Genomic DNA, 19,067 nt, shown 5'->3' on the forward strand with positions numbered 1-19,067 from the left:
TTGCCAGGCCACTGCTTTTAAACTGGAGGAGTCAATAGTCTAATGGTATTGTTTCTTTATTGTTACTCCTGAGACCCAGGCAATGAATGTTCTGGGTCGCAGATGAAATTTGAATTAAATCTTAAATTGTGAGTAATGATAGCTACAAGTCGATTGTTAGAGAAAATCTGGTTCACTGTTGTCATAAGGAAGTTGGCCTGTGAATCCAAGACCCACAGTAATGTGGCTGGCTCCTAATGTTTATCTCGCCTGGACAATTAGAAATGGGCAACAAATATCAGACTCGCTATCACTCCATGAATGAATAAATCAAAACGAAGGGATGGTTGGTAGGGGTGATGAGAAGGGTTCTAATGGAGATAGGGAGAGATGGGTCAAGACAGTATTACGATGCAGGTAAATGGAAGCAGAATGGAAACAGAAAAATTGTATATCAGCAAACAATGTGACGAGAATAAAAGACAGAAGAAGAAAGTATAGTATAGCTTCTTCATCTGAGCACACAAACCATCTGCGATTGAGAACTAGCAGTACAGGTTTGGATATAAACACTGTTACAGAAATATGCTTATAAGGCTGACAAGAATCAAGTTTGGAAGATAAATGCTCCAGGCCACACAAATTTTAGGTAAGACAAATAGAATGCCAAAGGAGGAGGCGTAGCTCTGATAATAAAATTTAACATGTGGGTGTCCGTGAAGAAGTATCTCAGATCATGAAAAATACAGTGTGGAGGTGGAGGAACACAGCAGGCCAGGAAGCAGCAGAGGAGCCGGAAAGTTGACGTGTTGGGTCAGGACTCTTCTTCAGAAAAGGGGGAGGGGGACGGGAGCTCTGAAATAAATAGAGGAGGAATGGGTCTGGGAAAGGTAGGTGGTATGGTGATAAGCGAGTGCAGATATGCAGTAGCGGGGATTGGTTATTGGGGTAGGAGGAGCGGATAGGTGGGAGAGAGGGTGAACAGATTGTGTCAGGTCAAGGAGGTAGGGATGAGACAGGAGGTCGGTCATGGGATGAGGCCAGGGGTGGGAAGATTTTGAAACTGGTAAAGTCCACGTTGGGACCATTTGGCTGTAGGCTCCCAAGGCAGAATATGTGGTGCTGCTTCTCCAGTTTCCGGGTGGCGTCATTGTGACACTGGAAGAGGCCCAGGAGGGACATGTTGCCCGAGGAGTGTGAGGGGGATTTGAAATGGTTTGCAACTGGAAGATGTTGTTGTTTGTTGTTCCACTCCCGAACATCCCAAATGCCCTCTTATTTCAAGGACCACAACTTTCCCCCTTCAGAGGTCAAAAATTTTCTCGACTGCATCTCTTGCATTTGCCGCGCCTCTAAACTCACATTTCGTCCCTGCAACAAAAACAAAGACAGTCCCCTTGTCCTCACGTATCACCCCACCAAAGTCCGGATTCAACATATCATCCTCCGTAACTTCCACCACCTTCAATTTGACCCGGCAACCAAGGATATAAATTTCCCTCCCCACCCTTATTGGCCTTCTGTAGGGACTACTCTCTCCGCAACTTCCTCGTCCACTCCACACTCCCCACTAGCCCCACCTCATCCAACACCTTACCCTGCAACCAGAAGAAGTGCTACACCTGACCCTACACCTTCCCTTCACGTCCATCCAAGGAACCAAAAAAACCTTCCACAGCAGACAGAGGTTCACCTGCACATCCGCCAATATGGTCTACCGCATCCGCTGCTCCCGATGTGGCTTCCTGTACATTCGTGAAACCAAGCGGAGGTTCAGAGACCACTTTGTAGAGCACCTGCACTCTGTTCGCGACAATTAGCAAGGGTGGTGAGGAAGATGAGTTTGCTGAATTTTGTCATGACAGATTCTTGGATCAATACATTGCAGAACTGAGCCGGTATGAAAATGTCTTAGATTCAAGATATGCAGTGAAAAAAAGTTAATTGGTTACATGAAAGTGAGAGATCTGCTGGAAGTAGTGATCACAATACCATCGAATTCCATGTTAAATTTGAAACTGAGATACCTCAATCTCATAAAAGAATCTTAAACATAAAGAAAACCAACTACATAGGTATGAGGGGAGAATAAAGGAAGGTTAATTTAGTAAATGGACTAAAAGATATCTCACTAAACAAAGATTGAAAGCATTTAAAGAAAGAACCCTGTTGTTATTGGATAAGTTATCTTGGAGAATGAAGCGGAGGCATTGAACAAATATTTTGTGGAAAACACAAGTTTCATCACATAGAGAAAGATGGCTAAGAAGAATGAAGAAATAACTGAAATTACTATCAACAGAGAAAAAGTATTATACAAACTTGAGAGGCTAAATCCAACAAATTCCTAGGAGCTGATGGTCCACTTAAAAAGAGAGAGCTGCAGAGATAATGGAAGCAATAGCTGTGCTTTCCCAAAATTTCTTAGATTCAGGAATTGTGCTACCTGATCGGGAAAGGGAAAGCAGTGAGCTAAGACCAGTTAGCCTAATGTCAGTTATTGGAAAATTGCTGGAACCTATTACTGGGGGCATCCTGACAATGCCCAGGATCAGTCATGATTCATATTGATTCACTAGGTGGCCCAAATTAGTCTATTCCTGCCCCTAGTTCTTGTTTCTTCTTCTTCTACAACTACTTAACTTCAGCATCTTCCAATCCTTCCTCATGTAAATCTATCATTGTAACCCTCTATTCCCTTCTTCCCTTTGTGCTTGTCTAACTTCCACTTAACCGCAGCTATGCTCTTCACTTCCACCACTCTCTGTCAGAAGATATTCCACATTCTCACCACTTTACAAAGACCCTTCTTCTGAATTTCCTTTGAGTCTTCAATGATGATTTTATGTTAATTTATTTCTCTCAAATAAGTGGTAACATTCTCCATTTTGTTCACTGTACTGGAACAAAATTTTACATACTTTTAAAAGCCTTACCAATAACCTTCTCAATGTAAAATCATCACTGTCTCACTCAACCGTAGGGCTGCTCTCTCATTCAAGAGGGGCGAGTGGTGATGGTTGAGGTGGAGACTCCTTCGTGGTAACACCAGCTTGTGCAGGGATTGGAACCATGCTGTTGGTATCACTGTGTCACAAACTAGCTGTCAAGCCAACTGAGCTAACTAACCCAACACAAACCAATAAGAACAAAATTGCTGGAAAAGTTCAGCAGGTCTGGCAGAGTCTATGAAGTTAAAAACAGAAATAACATTTCGGGACTGTTTTGAGGATAGGAGTCGTTCAATTTAAGAAATTTGATTGGCATGGATGAGTTGGACCAAAGGGCCTGTTTCTGTACTGTATGGCTGAATGATTCTATGACTGCTCAATTCTGTTCCTCTCGGAATAAAGCAAGCGTCTACTTTGTTTTATAGCATTTTTGGAATTATGATAGAACTTTGAGAAATTTGTATATTTATGCTCCTAACCCGTTTGCTCATCTATCCTAGTTCACTTGTATTTCCCAAGAAAATTGTGATGGCTTTACCTTTCATGCCAAAATATAAAAACTGACACTTTTCTGTTGAAATTGATTACTAATGAGAGAGGAACTCAGGTAACTATGAGTAAAGGACAAATGGAGACTAAGAGGGCAGCATTGAGAGTTGCAGGAGAGAGATGGACAAACTCCTTAAGAGTCACATGAGGCTGTATAAAAGAAAGGCAGAATGTAGGAGTGTAACAGAAAGAGAAATTTCTGGAAACAAATTCAGCAGGTTTAGCAGCATCTGTGGAGAGAAATCAGAGTTAGTCTTTCTTTAAAACTCTGCTGCCAGACTTGCTGGGTATTTTCAGCAATTTCCGTTTTTCTTTCTGATTTCCAGCATCCGCAGATCTGTGGTTTTGCTTTGTTCAAATGTGGGAGTGTTGAGAGTTTAGGGATGTTGGCGCATCGAGAGCAGAGAATGAACAGGGGTTGCGTGGGAAGAGGTCATTTCAAGACTGTGAGATGTACTGAGATCTGACCCTGTACATTCAAACATGCTGCTGATCGATTTTAGCTGAATGAGATTGAAGGTAATTCATGACACAGGAATTAGTTAACAGAGATGTCAAGATGAATGTTTTATTTTGACAGGTTAGGTTGCATTTGACTAATTGTCTTGTCAGACTGAATTGCAGTATTTGGCGCTGAGTTCTCTGAGAGTCTCCTGTCTTCAATGTGGAGGTAAAGAGATAATTTTTCTAGATTCATAGAGGTTTACAGCATGGAAACAGGCCCTTCAGCCCAACTTGTCCATGCTGCCCAGTTTCTACAATTAATCTGGTCCCATTTGCTCGCATTTGGTCCATATCCCTCCATACCTATCCCATCCATTTATCTGACAAAATGCTTCTTAAATGACAAAATTGTACTCTACCTCTGGCAACCCATTCCTGACACTCACCACCCTGAATATGAAAAAATTACCTCTCTGGAACCTTTTGTATCTCTCCCTTATCACCTTAAACCTATGCCTTCCAGTTTTAGACCTGCCTACCTTGGGGAATTGTTGTTGGCTATCTACCTTATCTATGCTTCTCATGATTTTATAGACCTTTATACGGTCACCCCTCAGTCTCCTGTGTTCCAGGGAAAAACGTCCTAGCCTATCCAGCTTCTCCTTGTAACTCAAACCCTTCCAGTCCAAGTGGCATCCTAGTAAATGTCTTCTGCACTTGTTCTAGTTTAATAATATCCTTTCTATGGTAGGGTGACCGTAACTGCATGCTGTGCTCCGCATGTAGCCTTACCAATGTCTTGTACAGCTGCAACAAAACATCCCAACTCCCATATTCCTATTATGTTGAAATGATGTCTCTACATAGAACAGTACAGCACAGAACAGGCCCTTCAGCCCATGATGTTGTGCCAACCATTGATCCTCATGTATGCACCCTCAAATTTCTGTGACCATAAGCATGTCCAGCAGTCTCTTAAATGTCCCCAATGACCTTGCTTCCACAACTGCTGCTGGCAACGCATTCCATGCTCTCACAACTTTCTGTGTAAAGAACCCGCCTCTGACATCCCCTCTATACTTTCCTCCAACCAGCTTAAAACTATGACCCCTCGTGTTAGCCATTCTCTAGTCTCTGGCTATCAACTCTATCTATGCCTCTCATTATCTTGTATACCTCAATTAGGTCCCCTCTCCTCCTCCTTTTCTCCAATGAAAAAAGTCGAGCTCAGTCAACCTCTCTTCATAAGATAAGCCCTCCATTCCAGGCAGCATCCTGGTAAACCTCCTCTGAACCCTCTCCAAAGCATCCACATCTTTCCTATAATAGGGCGCCCAGAACTGGACGCAGTATTCCAAGTGCGGTCTAACCAAAGTTTTATAGAGCTGCAACAAGATCTCACGACTCTTAAACTCAATCCCCCCGCTAATGAAAGCCAAAACACCATATGCTTTCTTAACAACCCTGTCCACTTGGGTGGCCATTTTAAGGGATCTATGTATCTGCACACCAAGATCCCTCTGTTCCTCCACACTGCCAAGAATCCTATCCTTAATCCTGTACTCAGCTTCAAATTCGACCTTCCAAAATGCATCACCTCGCATTTATCCAGGTTGAACTCCATCTGCCACCTCTCAGCCCATCTCTGCATCCTGTCAATGTCCCACTGCAGCCTACAACAGCCCTCTATACTGTCAACGACACCGCCAACCTTCATGTCGTCTGCAAACTTGCTGACCCATCCTTCAATCCCCTCATCCAAGTCATTAATAAAAATTACAAACAGTAGAGGCCCAAGGACAGAGCCCTGTGGAACACCACTCACCACTGACTTCCAGGCAGAATATTTTCCTTCTACTACCACTCGCTGTCTTCTGTTGGCCAGCCAATTCTGTATCCAGACAGCTAAGTTCCCCTGTATCCCATTCCTCCTGACCTTCTGAATGAGCCTACCATGGGGAACCTTATCAAATGCCTTGCTGAAGTCCATATACACCACATCCACAGCTCGACCCTCATCAACTTTTCTAGTCACATCCTCAAAGAACTCGATAAGGTTTGTGAGGCATGACCTGCCGCTCACAAAGCCGTGTTGACTGCATTTAATCAAGCCATGCTCTTCCAGATGGTCATAAATCCTATCCCTCAGAATCCTTTCTAACACCTTGCAGACGACAGACGTGAGACTTACTGGTCTGTAATTGCCGGGGATTTCCCTATTTCCTTTCTTGAAGAGAGGAATTACATTTGCCTCTCTCCAGTCCTCAGGTACGACTCCAGTGAAGAGCGAGGATGCAAAGATCTTCGCAAGTGGCGAAGCAATTGCATTTCTCGTTTCCCAAAGCAGCCAAGGACAAATCTGGTCCGGGCCTAGCGACTTGTCAATCTTAATGTTTGACAAAATTTTCAGCACATCAGCTTCCTCTATCTCTATCCATTCCAGCATGCACACCTGCTCTTCAAAGGTTTCATTCACTACAAAGTTCGTTTCTTTCGTAAAGACAGAAGCAAAATACTCATTTAGGGCTTCTCCTACCTCCTCAGACTCCACACACAAGTTCCCTATGCTATCCCTGATCGGTCCTACTCTTTCTTTGACCATTCTCTTATTCCTCACATAAGTGTAAAATGCCTTTGTGTTCTCCGTAATCCGTTCTGCCAAGCCTTTCTCGTGCCCCCTCCTGGCTCTCCTCAGACCATTTTTGAGCCCCTTCCTCGCCTGCCTGTAATCCTCTAGAGCTGAGCTTGATCCTATCTTCCTGCACCTTATGTAAGCTACCTTCTTCCTTTTGACAAGAAGCTCCACTGCTCTCGTCATCCAAGGTTCCTTTATCTTACCCCTTCTTGCCTGTCTCAGAGGGACATATTTATTCATCACTCGCAACAACTGTTCCTTAAACAGTCTCCACATGTCTATAGTTCCCTTACAATGGAACAATTGCTCCCAGTCCATGCTTCCTAACTCATGTCTAATCGCGTCATAGTTTCCTCTTCCCCAATTAAATATCCGCCCATTTTGCCTATTCCTCTCCTTCTCCATAGCTATGTAGAATGTGAGGCAGTTATGGTCACTATCACCAAAATGCTCTCCCACCACAAGATCTGATACCTGCCCCGGCTCGTTTCCGAGCACCAAGTCTAGACTGGCCTCTCCCCCTGTCGGCCTGTCAATGTACTGAGTTAGGAAACCCTCCTGAACACACCTTACAAAAACAGCTCCATTCAAATCTTCTGCTCGAAAGAGGTTCCAATCAATATTGGGAAAGTTAAAGTCACCCATTACAACAACCCTACTACGTCCACAGTTTTCCAAAATCTGTCGACCTATGCTTTCTTCAATCTCCCTGCTGCTATTGGGGGGCCTGTAGTAAACCCCTAACGAGGTGACTACTCCCTTGCTGTTCCTAATTTCCACCCAAACTGACTCAGTAGGCAGATCTTCCTCGACAATGGAAGCTTCTGTAGCTGTGATACCCTCTCTGATTAGTAGTGCTACACCCCCTCCTCTTTTTCCCCCCTCCCTATTCTTTTTAAATGCTCTAAACCCTGGAACATCCAGCAACCCATGTCTCTGTTATGGCCACAACATCATAGCACCAGGTACTGCTACGTTCTTGTGATTTTCCACAACCAGCTTCACAGCCCTGACACTCAATATTGTCAAAACCATCTCCTTTCTCCATCAAACTGGCTCTCAGCATAGCTCTTAGTAACCTTGAGCTGAACATTGGGACCAGGGCGACACAAGAACAATAAAAAGACAGTTTTAAAGGACTTGACAGGTTACGACGGACCTCAGTCTACTTGATAAGACCCATTGGTCGTAATTACCCAGTACCTAATTGCCATCTCACAAACAACTCGGTCTCGTGTGGAAGATGGAAGGATCAGATGTTGCCACAGCAAGGAAGGTGTCATCTTTATTTGCCCTGAATCTCTCTCTTTCACTTACTCTCACCAGTGCCGTTCCTAGGCTGGGAGAGCAGTGATTGCTGGTTCCTGAGAAAATGGCAGAGAAACAGGAAAAGTCCAGAACTGATGAAATCTCACCCCTGCCTGACCCGACAATGGAAATTGCACAGACGATTGGTAACATTGCATCAGTCAGCATTGTGACAGGAATGAATTATTTTACTGCAAGTAAGCATAAACAACTGAGAAGCTTACAATCCCACACACAGCAACAGCTATCCTGACCAGGTCGACTCCTCAAGGACTGGGCTTTTCCAAAAACAACATTCCTCAAATCTCATTGCAAGCATCCTGTGTGTTCACCAACGTAGAATCCCTATAGCATGGAAGCAGCCATTCAGCCCACAACAACCATCTGAAGAGCTACCCCCTACCTTGCATTTCCCATGGCTAATCCACCTAACTTGCACATCTTTGGACAGTGGGAGGAAACTGGAACACCCAGAGGAAACCCACACTGACATGGGGAGTATGTGCAAATTCCGCATGGACAGTCACCCGAAGCTGGAATCAAACCCAGGCCTCTGGTACTGTGAGGTAGCAGTGCTAACCACTGAACTACCGCCTTCATAGTTCGTGAGCAGACTGATATTGTGGTTTGCTATCTCTCTGAGGATGCCATTCTGAAATCTGAGTATTTCATGACCTTCTCAAGGAGTTTGGGAAAATCAGACTGAATTCCTAATGAATTTTAGCTGTTCAAATCTGTCAACTTCCAGGACCCTTAACATTATAAGTCTTTTCCTTACATTACAACTGTGATAACACTTCAAAAGAATTTTCCTGGCTGTAAAGTGCTTTGGGACATCCTGAGGTTGTGAAAGGGTGCTATATAAATACAAATTGTTCTTTTATCCTGCAGATGCTGCGACTAATTAATCAAACACATGTGCTAGTTGGTATCTCAACTATCTTCCCAAGAGCCCTTATATTTTTAAACGCAAGTGAATGGTCTTTTGTTTGTCTTTCTAGCTGTTCCACATGTTGTTATCTTGCTTTTGCACAACTCTTAAATGTCATTTCTTAAAAACAGTTTTCTATTTTCATTTTGGTTATTTCGCGAACTGAACCTTTTTAACAGTCTTTCCCTCCGTCAAAATTAGAAAATTATAAACACATCCAAAAGATTTCCTGGCAGTTACACATCATTCTTGGTAGGTGAAAGGGGAGCAGTGTAAATTTATCAAAAACGTGCACTAGGAGACTGCTGAGATCAGGTTTTTCACTCTAAACAACTTTACTTCAACCAGAATTCAGTTCTGGTTGACTTTTAAGCAATCTCATTGTGTTTGATGTGGCTCAGAACTGTGGGAAAAAACAGAGGAACAAGGCTGCTGCACAGAGTTAGCACAGACCTAATGGTCTGAACAATCTTTTTTGGCACTGTTCGCCAGATAAAATTCAACAGCACCAAAAATAGTTGCAGGTTAGCATGCTGTTTCCTTCTCTTAAGGCCACGACCAACATATTGTGTCTCCCCGAGATGATCTTGCTACTAACGTAGCAACTGCCCAAGCAACAGAACCATGTCCCTGTGAGGTTATAGAGTCATAGAGCATGGAAACAGACCCTTCGGTCCAATCAGTCCATCCTAACCCCTAATCCCAAACTAGACTAGTCCCACCAACCTGCGCTTGGCTCATATCCCTCCAGACATTTATTTTTCATCTACTTATCCAAATATTTTTTAAAGGTAACAGTACCTGCATCCGCCACTTCCTCTGGAGTTTTATTCCACACATGAACCACTCTCTATGTAAAAAAAGTTGTCCCTCATGTGTTTTTTAAATCTTTCTCCTCTCGCCTTAAAAGTATGCTCACTTGTCTTGAAATCCCCCACGCTAGCATTAAAACACCTGCCATTCAAGTTATCTATACCCTTCATGATTTTATAAATCTCTGTTAGGTCTCCCCTCAACTGTTAGTATCACATAAGCCAGCCGTATAGAGTGGAAGCCCATTCTAACAGCAGCAACTGCCACAAGAGACAGGGAAAGCTCAGAGGAAACAAACCGATGAAGCAGAAGTGCATTTTATAAATCTCCAACACAGCCCTGGAGCCATTGGTGCATAAAGAGAGATGGTTCTCCATCCTTAAGGAATCAGGAAACCCGCCAAACAGCCAAAGAAGTCAATGGGAATCTGATGGCTTCTTTAACTGCTGCGGTCCATATGCTGCAGATAGATCCACAATGCCATTAGGGAAGGAATTCCAGGATTTTGACCAAGTGACAGTGAAGGAACAGCAGCTTCCAAGTCAAGATGATGACTTGCTTGTAGGGGAGCTTGCAGGTGGTAGGGTTCCCATGTATTTGCTGCCCTTGTCCACCAGATGGAAGTGGTCATGGGCTCTTTTGTGAATTTGTTCAGTGCATCTCGTAGATAGTACACACTGCTGCTACTGAGCATCATTATTGCAGGAAGTAGATGTTTGTGGATATGGGGCCAATCAAGTGGACTGCTTTATCCTGGATGATGTCAAGCTTCTTGAGTGTTGTTGGAACTGACAGACATGCTCCTCTTGAACAAACAAACTGGCCCCAAAGACAGCAACATCTAATCGGTATGAGACAGGCATGGCTGCCTGTTCCTAACTTGACCAATCTGACAGTGGTCAATAACATTGCAATGACATGACTGAGACTCTTAGCAGTTGCTGGACTGAAATCATTGAAGATGTTGATATGCTCATTTTGAATTCATATCCCAATGCACCCCCCAAACCCCAATCCTGACTCAGCTGCTGATGGATGGGTAGTGATAGAAGAGCAGAAGGACTGTGATGACTAAGATAGACTCCCTCCCCCAAGAAAGGCAGCCTGCCCTTACTTTAGAGGAAAGCTTAGAGACAGCATCGGTTTATGGTGGGAGACTAGGCACCGCTTGACAGAGGATAGGTAGAGGGCAAAGTGGTGGCAACTCACCCAAAGAGAGTTCAGTTACAGAGGCGTTGGATGAACCAGGGTAGCTGCAGAGATGGTGTGATGGATTTGCTCAATGAGGGTCTTGGTGCATTAGCAAACCTGGCAGAAATGCTGCTGCCTCTGCCAAGGAGCAGGGAAGGGATGGCATCACCTTGGCACAGGGCTCAGTATGGAGCTGGGTCCCTTACCCCTCCCACGTAGACGTGGTGGCTAATGTTGTGACAACCTTTGCAAAGCCAGGCGTAGTGCTGTATCCGCTGACTGTTGCCTCCAAATGCAGCACAAACAGATAGCAGCCAACGTCAGTGTGCCTTAGTGGAGGCACAGACTGAAGGCATGAATGGTCAGCTGTCACCAGGCTCCTGACTGCTGCCTGCTGATGCCAGTGTCCAAAGGTGCTTGCAACATAGAACATAGAACATAGAACAATACAGCGCAGAACAGGCCCTTTGGCCCTCGATGTTGCACCGACCTGTGAACTAATCTAAGCCCCTCCCCCTACGCTATCTCATCGTCATCCATATGCTTATCCAAGGACTGTTTAAATGCCCCTAATGTGGCTGAGCTAACTACATTGGCAGGCAGGGCGTTCCACGCCCTTACCACTCTCTGAGTAAAGAACCTGCCCCTGACATCTGTCTTAAATCTATCACCCCTCAATTTGTAGCCATGTCCCCTTGTACAAGCTGAAGTTATCAACCTCATCCAGCGTCTTCTGAGAGTCTGGCTCATTGTGAGAATCCTTGAGCATTACACCGGAGAAGTGACCATGGAGCCTGAGCTTGCCAACGTCTCTCAGGAATATGTCATTCAATCCCCCACTCGTGCCCTGTGCCCTGATTGTTGCTTGTCTGCCAGTCCAGACCCCACTGCCTGCTCAAGGAGGGAGAGATGGTGCAGTCTGCCGCAAGCCCTTCCCAGGGTGGAACTGCTCAAGGTTATCTTGCAGACTTCCCCACCCCCAAGTGGGGCAAAGCTGCTCCCTCACAATGGTAGAACGTCTCCCCCCCCCCCCCCCCCACACCGCACTCATAATGAGTTCTCTGTTAAGTCCTGTAGGTCTCCTCCAGGAAGCAGTCTCTGAGATACTGACTGGGGGCAGTGTGGTTTCCACATCATTGCTAAACCCCTTGCGCACCCCCCCATCCCGTGTGTGAGTGGCAGCACACTGTGGTCAGATGGTCAAAGGATAGCCTCCTTGTTGCCTGATAACCACCTTCTTACTCAAAGTCAGATGCACAGTGGGCTGTCACAGAGTAAGGGGCAACACAACTTGATGCCAACATTGACCTTTATGACCCGCTGAGCAGGGTTCCACAGTAGCTGGGTGTCGAGGCAGCGGAATCTCTACCAGCCTAATCACCTCAGAGTTGAAGCCAGGGCAGCAGAAGAGCAAAATATGTGTGGTGCCTGGTGCCCTGTGGGTGTCTGTACTCTTCAGCAAGCTGCAAACTCAGTCTGTCTGCTTCCCCTGCCCAGAGAGGGTTATAGATATTCTACTGTCTACAGGAGTAGGGGTGGAGGGTAGTGTGTGAGTGGAGGGCGAGTGCAGGGTTAGGGGTGGAGGTAGAGGTGGAGGTCAGGCAGCCCTGACCTATACAGGAAATCCAACAAGGCCATCAGAGACCACCAAGAGCCAATATCAAACTACACTGGAGACTCAGACCAACCATGCGGACAGCCATTGATTCTGGCAAGGCTTACGTGACATGATGGGTGACAAAACTAGATGGAACAGAACAATACATCCCTACCCAATGAGCTCAATGCATTCTATAAAAACCAAAAGAGCTGCAGATACTATAAATCATAAACAAGAGCAGAAATTTCTGGAAAAGCTCAGCAGGTCAGGCTGCATCTGTGAACAGAAATCAGAGTTAATATTTCGGGTCTGGTGACACTTCCTCAGAACTTGCCAATGCATTCTAAGCTCATTTTGAACAGCGGATGAGGAAGACAATGTCACTTATCCCACTATAGCCTCAAATGCACCTGTACCCACAGTCACTGCTGCAGACGATAAATTGGCTTTCTTGAGAGTGAACCCATAGAAAACAGCAGGCCCAGATGGAATCCCCAGCCATGCACTCGGATCCTGCGTGGACCATCTGGCAGAACTATTTGCAGACATCTTTACCCACTTCTTCCTACTATCTAAAGTCCCCACCTGCTTTAAGAAGACCACTGTCATCCTAGTACCAAAGAAAAATTGTGCAGCATGCTTCAATGACTACTGTCTGGTGGCTCTGACCATCATTATGAAATATTCAGGAGGGTAGACATGGCTCACATTAACTCCAGCCTACCAAACTGCCTTGATCCTTTGCAATTCGCCTACTGGAGTAATAGGTCCATGACAGGTGCCATCTCCATAACCCTACACTCATCCCTAGAACACCTGGATAACAAGGATACTAACGTCAGGTTCCAATGTATTGATTACAGCTCCACCTTCAACACTATAATTCCTAATTAACTCCTCTTCAAACTCTGAGACCTAGGTCTCAGTTCCCCCCTCCTGGATCTTTGACTTCCTGACCCTCAGACCACAATCAGTAAGGATCGGCAACAACATCTCATCCACAATAATCCTCAATACTAGTGCACCACAAGGTGTGTACTGAACCCCCTTATATACTCATTATGCACTCATGAGTGTGTGGCCAAATTCTGCCCCAACTCCATTAACAAATTTGTTGATGACACCACCATTGTAGGTCAGATCTCAAAGAACAATGAGACAAAATACAGGAAAGAGATTGAGTACTTAGTGGCATGGTGTACAGATAACAATCTTCCTCAATGCCAGCAAAACAAAATAGCTGCTCATTGACTTCAGGAAGCAGAGTGGAGGACATGTCCCTGCCTGTATCAATGGGGCTGAGATGGAGATGGTCGAGAGCTTCAAGTTCCTGGGAGTGACAATCACCAACAATATGTCCTGGTCCACCCACATTGACGCAATGGTCAAGAAAGCACAAGAGGCTAACGAAATTCAGCATGTCCACAAAGACTCTTACAAATTTTTGTAGATGCAACGTAAAAAGCATCTATCTGGATGCGTTGCAGCATGGTTTGGCAGCAGCTCTTCTCAAGACTGCAAGAAACTGCAGAGAGTTGTGAACACAGCCCAGTCCATCACACAAACCAGCTTTCCATCCATTGACTCCATCTGTATTTCCCCCTGCCTTGGGAAGGCAACCAACATAATCAAGGACACCTCCACCCCAGTTATACTGTCTTCCACCCTCTTCCATCTGGCAGAAGATATAAAAGTTTGAATACCTGTATAAACAGATTCAAGAACAGCTTCTTCCCTGCTGTTATCAGACTTTTGAATGGAACTCTCAGATGTTAATTATGATCTGTCTCTCTCTGTGCACCTTCCCTGTGGCTGTAACACTGTATTCTGCACACTGTTCTGCTACCCTGATGCAATTTGTATTATATGATCTGCCTGTACAGTACACAAAACAACACTTTTCTCTGTATCTTGGTGCATGTGATAGCAATAAATTAAACTCAAACTCAGATGGAGGTAGAGAGGCCGTGCAAGCGTTGGGGGTTGATGTGGATTGTGGTTGGAGATGATGCAGGACAGGATGGGGGTAGTGTAGAAGTTGGGATGAGGGCTTTCTGATTGGGGGGAGCCTGCTTCAGCTGTGTCACTGGTGCCATGATCATCATCTTGCAGCAAGAATGGAAGCTTTGTGCTAAAAAGGCAAGGCTATGTACGCAACTCAATTTAATTGTTCGTAATCCCATCCAGAGCAGCCACAGTCTGCCAGACAATTCCTGGCACAACAGAATCTATACAGCAGCTGGAAAGTGAAGTGTGTTGGAAAAGCTGCTCCAGTTTCTAGCTATCAGGACAGATACCCAATTTAGCAGGATTCTGGATTTTACTTCTCCTCCTGAAGCAGCTCTCTTCAGCCGAACTCTCTGTTTCTGAGCTCTTTGGGACTGGTTCTGGGAGAGGTGAGACTTGAACAAGCTGGATGGCTAACACCTCAATAGAACTGGAGTCAATGCACTACTGGTAGCTTGCTAGTGCTAGCGAGGACAGTTGGAACCATAAAACTGTTCCTTCACTGTCGCTGTGTCAAAATCCTTGAATACCCTCCCTAATGGCATTGTGGAGTACCTACAGTACACGACTTGCAGCAGTTCAAGAAGGCAGCTCATCACCAACATCTCAAGGGCAATTAAAAATGGGCAATTAATGCAGGTCCAGCTAGTGACGCCCATATCTCAAAGATGAAATGCAAACAACCTGAAACTAAATAAGCTCTTTCCCTGCAGCCCTGGCCTTCAGAATAATTGCTGTCAGTAACATCCCAAGGTCCCATTGCTGAGTTAATTATCACCCGGGTTCACAGAAAAAGAATGACTGACCTCGGGGTCACATGCTGTACATACTATGGTAATATTCCATTTAATCATAGTTTGACCTGACTTCCAGCTTGATCAGCTTTGTGCAACAGCAAGTTACAGTTTAATATAGGACCATCTTTTCTCAAGATGTAGAAGTTATAGTCACATTAATTTCAAATTATTAATAAAAATGTAATTTCTCCTCCCACACCCTGTTATATTCTCTCCGTTTTACAGTCTCTCCAGTTTACGGACTGTCCGGTTTATATTTTCTCTGGTTCACGTTCTCTCTGGTTTATACTCTCTGCACTTGGCGGACTTGCTGGTTCACACTCCCTTAAGTTTAAATTCTCATGGGTTTATATTCTGTCCGGTTTACAGTCTCTGCGGTTAATGTTCTCCCTGGTTTATATTTTCTCCAGTTTATATTCTCTCCGATTTATATTCTGTTCGGTTAATATTGGTTGGCACGGTGGTTAGCACTTCTGCCTTCCACCACCAGCGATGTGGGTTCAATTCTAGCCTCGGGGGGGCTGTCTGTGTGGAGTTTTCACATTCTCTCTGTGTGGATTTGCTCTGGTTTCATGCCATAGTCTAAAGATGTGCAGTTTAGGTGGATTGGCCATGCAAAATTGCCCATTGTGTCCCATGTATAGGTTAGGTGCTTTAGGAAATGTAACAATAGGATAGTGGGGTGAATCTGGGCAGGATGCTCTCTGGAGAGTTGGTATGGACCTGTTGGGCTGAATGGCCTGTTTCCTGTTTTCACTTTTGGAGATTCTATTCTGTCTGTTTTCTATTCCCCCTGGCTTGCGTTCTTATTGTTCAGGTCCTCCCTCTTGATCTTTTGGATCAGTCAAAAACCTGTAAGTGCCCACGTGAGACTTGGGTTAAAGATAATTCAGAACATTTATGCTTGTATTTCTGCCTTAGCTGAGTGGGCAGACATTTTCCCCTCTCTCTTCCCCTGTGTGCCTGCTGAGTTAGTCAGTTAGGGACACATGCATGTCGGGGTGAATCCTATGTGTCTTCTCTTTCCTTTTCTTGCAGGGCAACACCAGTGTTCTTGGATCATCAGTGCAGTCAGGGACTCACTGATGTTGTAAGGTGCCACTCCCAGAGAATAACAAACTGATTTGTCACTTAGTAACTTGTTTTTGAAAGAAAGATTTCTTTTTATAGATAAGATGGGAAGCTCTTTGTGCAAGTTGTAGTAGAGCTGTAAGATTCTCTCTGACACGGAAAAGTGAATGAAAGGCTGTTCCTAATTGTGAAAGGGCCGAGATTAAGGGAGCACAGATCTCAAGAAATTGTTAAAAGACATGAAAATGATATGAGGCAAGATGGACTTCATGCAGTGAAGGGATGAGGTCTGGATTGCATTGCCTGAGACCATGGTAGACATTGGGTCACACGATGCTTTCATAGGGAGCTGGATTGTTATCTGAAAGGAAGAATGTGCAGGGTTATGGTAAAAGGATGGGAGCTGGCACTGCGTGAATTGATCATTCAGTGAACCAGTACAGACATTGTGGGCTGAATGGCATCCTTCTGCACTGTATCAATTTTGTCATTCCCTGCCTTTAGCAACATCTGTGTCATAACCTTGGAGGATGCTATTGTCTAATAGTCACAGATTTCACCCAAATGAAGGGACACATTGGCAACAGAAGCCTGTCCGACTGCTGAGCCATTCAGTAATACAAGAAATATTTGTCCAGGAGCAACATTTTCACTCACTTTGAGGCATCTGATGGTGACAGAATGGTTCTACCTGAGGCTATTACAAGCAGTGCAGGGTAGTGACTAATACAAAGCGAAAACCGCTTAGAATCTGTGTCCAAATCACCTGCAACCGTCAACCTATAACAAATGTCATTGTGTCGTTCGGGTTGTCTGGTGATTGATGTCTTCTGGGAGTGAAAACACTAATGTGTTCACTGAATGAAAACCAGCTGCTTCACCTACATTAGACAAATGAGAAGAAACATCACTGGCCTGCATTCTCACTCCATCCTATTCTGAGGATCTCCTTTCTTGGCCATTGATCTATCCCATTCAGGTTTACATTATCGGTGCATCAATGTAGATGGGCAGGATTAGATTTTGCCCAGTTTATATATGAAACAATAAGATCTTCCTTAATCCCTGACATAGAGGAAATTTCTCATAGAATGTGAAGAAACATCGACTGTACTTGCAATGTGAAAATGCCTGGACACCCTAACTAATGGCTAACAAATTCACCCTAGCCAACTCAGTAAATGTCTCTGAAGGCTGTGTGCAGGGTTTGGTTGCCCAGTGACACATGCAGCAACTAGTAAACATTTTTGCCAAGCTTTGTAGCTTGGGTTGTGGATAACTTTGTTTGCTTGCTGCCGAGCTGGATGGTTATTGTACAGATGTATTGTCACCATGCTAGGTAACATCATCTGTGTGGCCTCTGATGAAGCGATGTTGTAGGGGCGGCACGGTGGCACAGTGGTTAGCACTGCTGTCTCACAGCGCCAGGAACCCGGGTTTGATTCCAGCCCCAGGTGACTGTTTACGTGGAGTTTGCACATTCTCCCTGTGTCTGCCTGGGTTTCCTCTGGGTGCTCTGGCTTCCTCCCACAGTCCAAAAATATGTAGGTTAGGTGGATTGGCCATGCTAAATTGCCTATAGTGCCCAGGTTCAGGTTAGACCTGTTTAGGTTATGTTGGTTAGACGTGGGAAATTAGGGGAATGGGTCTGGTTGGGATGCTGTTCAGAAGGTTGGACTTGTTGAGCCGAGTGGCCTGCCTTCACACTGTAGGAATTTTATGTTCTGCTCCGCTTGGAATTTATATGATCCAGTCTGTTAAATTGGGTTGTGTCATTTCCAGTTCTGTTCTGCGTAGGTTTGTAAATGGGGTTTGAGTGTACATGCTGAATGCATTACAGGTTGAAAACCAGGCCTCTAGGAATTCCCATATGTGTGTATCATTGGCTTGAGCTAGGATGGTCACGCTGTCCCAGTTAAATTGATGGCCTTCATTGTCTGAGTGCGTTAATATGAAGGAAAGTTTGTCAGGTCATTTTGCTGTTAGCTGGTGTTCATGTATCCTGATGGCTAGTTACCTTCTAGTCTGGCCAATGGGTATTTGTTGCAGTATTTTGTCAACTGTATTGGTCCTGCATGTCGTGGGTATGGGGTTAATGGTCCTTGTGAATGTTTGTCACAGTGTGGCTGTGAGTTTCTGTGTTACCATGATTCCCAGTGGTCCTAGGAGTCTGAGATAACACCGTGTGGAGTTGAAGGAACACAGCAGGGGAGGATGCATCAGAGGAGCAGGAAAGCTGACATTTTGGATCAAAGCCCTTCTTCAGAAATAAATAGAGAGGGTGGGGTCGGGCTGGGAAAGGTAGGTGGGATGGCGATAGGTGAGTGCAGGTAGATAGTGGTGGGGATTGGTCAGTGAGGTGGGAGGAGCGGATAGGTGGGAGAGAAGATGGACAGGTCAAGGAGGCGGGGATGAGAGGGAGGGTTGTTCATGGGTGAGGCTGGGAGTGGGGAGATTTTGAAGCTAGTAAAGTCCACATTGAGACCATTGGGTTGTGGGCTCCTGAGGCAGAATATGAGGTGCTGCTCCTTCTGTTTCCGGTGGCGTCATTGTGACACTGGAGGAGCCCAGGTTGAACATGTCATCCAGGGAGTCGGAGGGGAAGTTGAAGTGGTTTGCAACTGGAGGATGTTGTCGTTTGTCACACCGAGTGCAGATGCTCTACAAAGTGGTCTCCGAGTCTCTACTTTGTCTCACCGATGTAGAGGAGGCCACAACAGGAACAGTGGATACAATAGACCACATTAGTGGATGTGTAGGTGAACATCTGTCTGATGTGGAAGGTTTTTTT

The 19,067-nt window shown here is 45.0% G+C and overlaps 1 long non-coding RNA gene across 1 annotated transcript in view; it reads left to right on the forward strand.

The window, feature by feature from the left end:
* Positions 1 to 19,067, forward strand: part of LOC132211008 (uncharacterized) — a 181,763-nt gene that overhangs the window by 188 nt on the left and 162,508 nt on the right. The gene's annotated exons all lie outside the window — the stretch shown is intronic.

The sequence above is a fragment of the Stegostoma tigrinum genome, chromosome 26 (assembly GCF_030684315.1).
Source record: "Stegostoma tigrinum isolate sSteTig4 chromosome 26, sSteTig4.hap1, whole genome shotgun sequence".
NCBI classification, from domain to species: domain Eukaryota; kingdom Metazoa; phylum Chordata; class Chondrichthyes; order Orectolobiformes; family Stegostomatidae; genus Stegostoma; species Stegostoma tigrinum.